The sequence below is a fragment of the Lathyrus oleraceus genome, chromosome 1 (assembly GCF_024323335.1).
Source record: "Lathyrus oleraceus cultivar Zhongwan6 chromosome 1, CAAS_Psat_ZW6_1.0, whole genome shotgun sequence".
NCBI classification, from domain to species: Eukaryota; Viridiplantae; Streptophyta; class Magnoliopsida; order Fabales; family Fabaceae; genus Lathyrus; species Lathyrus oleraceus.
The window spans coordinates 377,595,972-377,602,219 of NC_066579.1; positions in this window are offsets into that span (position 1 = coordinate 377,595,972).

The window sequence follows — 6,248 nt, forward strand, 5'->3', positions numbered from 1 at the left end:
AACAACTGAAAAACAAATAAAACGGAAGTAAAAGAAGATAAAACGCATAAAAACATAAACGAATATCATGTGAAACGAGCCTAAAAACACGATACGATTTCTCATTATCACCATCTCATTCGGATAAATCCGTCATAGATGGGGAAATTGTTTTTTTAGGGAAGTATACTTGCTAGGGCCCTCTGTTCCTTTTTTTTTTACTTCAGTACTGTTTGATAGGACCTTGCCATGGGAAGCATGTAAATACTTCTTTATTGAATGAAATGCTTTTGGTAACCTATTTAAGGTTCATTTGTATGATACTGAGTGCATGGCTCTAGATCTTTGAGAACTTAAAAGGTCTTCCCTCAAAGTTAATTGGACATCAATGGGATCATTATCACCCAAATATTGGTTCCCCTTCCCCTACCAGATGAAAACCTAGTTAGAGGTGTCGTGCCCCGAAAAATAAAGAGTCGCCATCGGATTTTATTTATTCCAAAGGAAAGGAAAAATAACGATAAAATCCCAAAGAGAATGGTCTTCGCAATCAAGAGCTTATTTAGAAGTCGGTTATGCAAGGGGAAGGTATTAGCACCCCTCACATCCATCGTACTCGATGGGAACCACTAGCTTTCATCAATACGTATGAATGTTCTTCATCTGAATGTTACTTCCTATCGGTGAAATGAGACGAGAAATAATAAGATGGGAATAGAAAATAAGTTTTAAATTAGTGTGTTCGTCAAGGTTTCGAACCCTTGTGCCTACATATCCTAATTTGTGCAGTAAGGAAGTCAGAGCAACGTTGTTCCGCTCACAAATGGAATTTTTTTTTTGGTTGTTTTTTCTTGAACATTATTGACGTTCATGTTCTACTGTCAACTTGTTTGTATGCTCGAGCATGGGAGCATTAAATGTTTGTTTGTTTGCGATATAGTGGATGCGCTTTGATCATACTCTAGCAATTAAATATCATCTGCTCACGCATGTAGGCTTAAACATTGTTCACGGTAGATCAAAAGTAACATGCCCTTTCTGAAAAGTTTTGGAAGATGGCCTGAGGCAAAAAATTATTTGATTGGTTGGGGTTGATTTTAGTATGGAGACAAGTATCCGACCCTTGGCTATGTACGGTCAATAATCTGAATACTTGGGAGGTGAGAGGATAGTGGCATCCTAACCACTCTTTTTCATGTAAAAGAAGTTTGATTTGTGAAATGATTTGGCAAGTTTAATCGCTAGTGCTTAGAGGGAGACAAGTATCTAACCCTTTACTGAGTACAACTAACAATCAGAATACTCAAGAGTTGAAAGAATAATGACATCCTAACCGCCCTCTTTCTCTCTCAGAGCACTTGATTGAATTTTTTTTATTGTTAGATGTTTTGAGGAGGAAGTCAAGCATCGGGCCCCCAAGCTAGGTAAGGCCGACAATCCAAGTACTTGAATATTATTTACAAGCACGTATGCCCCATTTCTGCATTCCATTTTATTGAGAAATTGTTTTGAAAAAGGCATTTGACGTTGGCTCGAGTGTATGAATTTATTGTGAAAAGATGTGTGTGAAGGATGGAGGTAGAGATAGAATGAGATATATTGAGAATGGAGAATGATATGGATAATGGAATGGATACTTGACATTGGATCAAGCACTCGCGTTGCTTTTGTGAATTTAATTTGGAAAATAGTTTACGTTGGATCAAGTGTGGTTTTTGTCTTTTAAAAATTTGTTTTTATCGTTTGGTTTTACCTTTTTGTTAGCATGCATGATAAGCTATAAAATAATAAATCTAAGCTATTGCACTTTCATGGGATGAGGGACATATGACCCACAATGGGGGGATGGAACCATACAATACAAAAGGTAAGGAATGAAGCTTAAAGAAGTTACAAACCAAGCACCATGCCTCAAAAAATCAAGTGGCATGGTGTCCTCAAACAATACAAGGCACATGAATATTTAAATATCATAATAGGAATGGTAACTCAGATCCATACTTGAAGTCACAACGGTCATGTAATCACACAAACACATGGAGTTAGTATGAGATTAAATTAACGGAATCAAATGGAACATATTGAATGACAATGCTAATTCAAATAGAAATGCAACATGAACTCTTCAAAGATAATTATTCATAAGACCATGGAAAACAAAATGGATGTAGACAAGGTATATATCACATAAATTGAAATGACACTTTTAATTTATTCAAGATAACCACAACCTAATGGAAAATTAAATGGATATTAAAATCTAATGATCACAAAATCAAATGAAAATGGCATACATGAATATGGATCAAATTAACAAAATGGTTTAATCATGAATCAAGATCAATACAATTTAAACCTAAACATGACCTAGGTAAAGTATTATCATGGAAATTATTCAACAATTAACATGGGCTAAACATCAACAATTAAAATGTGATTAGAAATCAACAATTAACCTAATGACTTTAATAAATTACACATATGAATATTCATCATTTTTTATCACAAAAAAGGCCCCAATGGTAGTAAATCACATGGCAAAAATGCTGAAAATATGTCAAGAGACAAATAGCAAAAAAAATGGCAAACAAATGGGCTTCAGGGCCTCTAATAATGTGCACGAAGTGAAATCCATGCAAGGCCCATTCAATTCATCCCTTCAGTCAAAGAGGTGTATGAGTACTACAATGTTGATGTTTCAGTAACAGCATAAGGCACATAGAAATCCATGGCCCATAAGAAATAAAATAAGGCCAATGTGTTGATTCATCATCCAATCAAAATGAAAATGGAATTTTAAAATTGGATTTAACATCAAAAGGAAATGCGGAAAAAAGGAAAATATAATGAGCATGAACTCGGGTCTGATAGCTTCATAAACCAGCACCCTATAGCCCGCCTCCGGTGGCGGTGGAACACCAAAATGAAATTTGTAACTACCATCGAAATCGTATCATCAAGATGAATATGAATCTATAATCAATTTCATAAGAATCCTAACCTAGGTTTCTAACCGAAAGAAGAATCCCCAAAACCCTAAAGCTTTCAGATAAAATTTAATGGTGTTCTTGAGGAATCAAATCCCAAGAGGTTGGGGCTTTGATTCCTCCTACCTCAATCTACATTATGGTATCAAGAAAGTGAAGAAAAGAAAAGATTTTCAAGGCACCTCGTTGGAGAAGATGATCTGAAAATGTCTCCGGTAAGTTCATTCCTCCTTCTCCTCCTTCTGCTCTATCTTGATATGAATCCTCCACTTCTACTCCTTCTCCTCTTTTATGCATTGAAGAATTCGTGAGCTTGAGTTTGTGGATGTGTGAGGAATGGTGAGAGTTGATTGTTGAATTCTGGTGGTTGATGAAGGTTGAGATTGATTGATGAAATTGAGAGAGAGGTGAATGTGGTTGAGATGTTGAAGAGGATTGAATGAATGATGAAATTGAGATGATTATGAGATTGAAGAGTGTTTGGTGATTCAAAGTTGAGATTTTTGTTGAATGAATCGAGAGAGAGTGGTGAAGAATGATGATGAATGATTTTATAGTTTGTTAGGATTGAATGGGGATAAGGGAGATACAGTTAAAGTGTTATTGGGATTAGGGTAATCTGTTATGGTTTCAGTTGGGATGTAACTGAATTTATGCAATTCGAGACCAATGACTAGTTAAGTTGGTTGCAACTAACTTGAGGTAAGTAGGTTAATCAGTTGGGACAAAATATGGTTAGTTAGGTTTCAGTTTGTTCAAATTTGTTAGCATGATGAATTGTTAGTTAAGCTAGGTATGTGGTGAGTTAATGTGAAAGGTTGCAGGCTTGCAGCAGTTAGTTAAGCTAGGTATGTGGTGAGTTAGTTAAGCTAGGTATGTGGTGAGTTAATGTGAAAGGTTGCAGGCTTGCTGATTGTTGCCTTGCTAGCTATGTGTTATTCTACTTTTAGTTGTTGTTGTGTTGATCTATTGTTCTTCTACTGAATGTTAGGTTGCATTGCCTGCAGGCTAATGGTGCAATGTTGTTGCTATGATCATGTTGATGTTCCATGTTGCAGGCTAGTGTGTTTGGACCGGTTCAAGGCTTTGATTGTTATTGTAGGTTTATGGCTTTGATGCAATATGAGTGGTTGAAATGGTTTGGACCATGTAGGCCTGATATGGTTTGGTGCATTGTTTGATGCAGAATTGTTGCATGCATGAGCTTGTTCTAGTGTGCAGGTCTTGTGAATAGGTTGTATGTTGCTGAATTATATTGTGGTATGCTGAAATCTGTTGCTTATGAGTGCATAATGGGAAAATTTGGATGCATGGTTTGATATAAGTTAAATTGCATTGTAATGGTTATGCTTGGAAATGTTTATGTGGTTTGGTATTGCATTGGTTTTGGTTTGACATGGTTGTGTATTGTTTATGACTTGGTTTTGTAGGATACACAAATAACCTATGATGCAAATCAAGGCTTTGACCAAGTGACTTATGCTTGAAGAAAACTAACAAAGAATCATGGACTTTGATGGAAGAAGGAAACAAGAACTTAGGGTTTAGGATGACCTTGGTTGGTTAGTTGACTTTGGTCAACTAGTTGACCAAAAAATCAAAAGTTGACCAAAAGTCAACTTAAGTAGAAAAGTCACATTTTATAAATTCTCTTGATGTATGGACACTCTGCAATGTAATTGTAATGAATGAGGTGATATTTTGTAAGGAACATGACTTTGATATGTTTAGAAATGAAGGCCATTGAATGGAATATGGATTTAAAATGAATGAATCATGAAAATGAACCTGAATAACCATATGAATTAGAAGAATCAAAGTCTCTTCTCACATATAATCCTTCCTTCACTAAACAAGATTAACACACTTTGAAACCATAAACTTGAATGCATGGTGAAACAGTGAATCTAATGAACTATGATTGCATGATGAAATGAATGTGAATGACACATGACTTAGGTGAAACAACTAGGCCTTAGCAAGGAATAATGCATAATGAGACTTGTAGGAACCGATGGATACACCATGAACAAACCATGGACTAGGAATGACCAGATGAAATGAACATGAATGGAACAAATGGATCTTGTAGTGGATTTGGGATGAGATTGAACCAATGAAAGTAAACAAACAAAAGATGAACATGTAAATCCTTGAAATGAACCTCAATCCAACAAATGAAACCTCATAATGGACCAAGAACAAGTGTGCCTTAAATGGATCCTGACTAAGCAAATGAAACATACACAATGGATGATAATGAATCATATGAAATTAGGGTTAAATGCACACATAATGAATGATAGCCACAATTAGGGTTTGGCTTGGCCATCAGAAAGTGGAACCCCAAACTAAGGTTTTGATTCACCAAGAAGCCACTGTTGAATATTCAATGTCAAGCAAACACATAAGAACCAAGAGATACCACCAATTCGTGTTTTGGTTGACTGAGTAACCTCAAGCTATTAGGAAACCCTAGTCTCCACTAGGTACAAGCACAATGCTTTGAATCCAAGACATCTGTCCTCTTGTGTTGAACCAATGCCTATGCAAATGATATGACTGACCATGAAGGCACGCACATGATTAGGGTTAGTGGCCGATGTGAACATTGTGAAGGATAGGGTGAATTTTGAGGTATGATAAGAGGTAGACGTGTGGCCAAGCCACCACGGCAACTAGAATGGCTAGCTGCCACACGGGGAGCATTATTATTTCATGTGGGGAATTTATTACTTTAGTGGGACATGAATAGTGTCTCCGACGTCTGTGAAACCTTGTTTTTCAGATGTTTATGTGGTTTGGTATTGCATTGGTTTTGGTTTGACATGGTTGTGTATTGTTTATGACTTGGTTTTGTAGGATACACAAATAACCTATGATGCAAATCAAGGCTTTGACCAAGTGACTTATGCTTGAAGAAAACTAACAAAGAATCATGGACTTTGATGGAAGAAGGAAACAAGAACTTAGGGTTTAGGATGACCTTGGTTGGTTAGTTGACTTTGGTCAACTAGTTGACCAAAAAATCAAAAGTTGACCAAAAGTCAACTTAAGTAGAAAAGTCACATTTTATAAATTCTCTTGATGTATGGACACTCTGCAATGTAATTGTAATGAATGAGGTGATATTTTGTAAGGAACATGACTTTGATATGTTTAGAAATGAAGGCCATTGAATGGAATATGGATTTAAAATGAATGAATCATGAAAATGAACCTGAATAACCATATGAATTAGAAGAATCAAAGTCTCTTCTCACATATAATCCTTCCTTCACT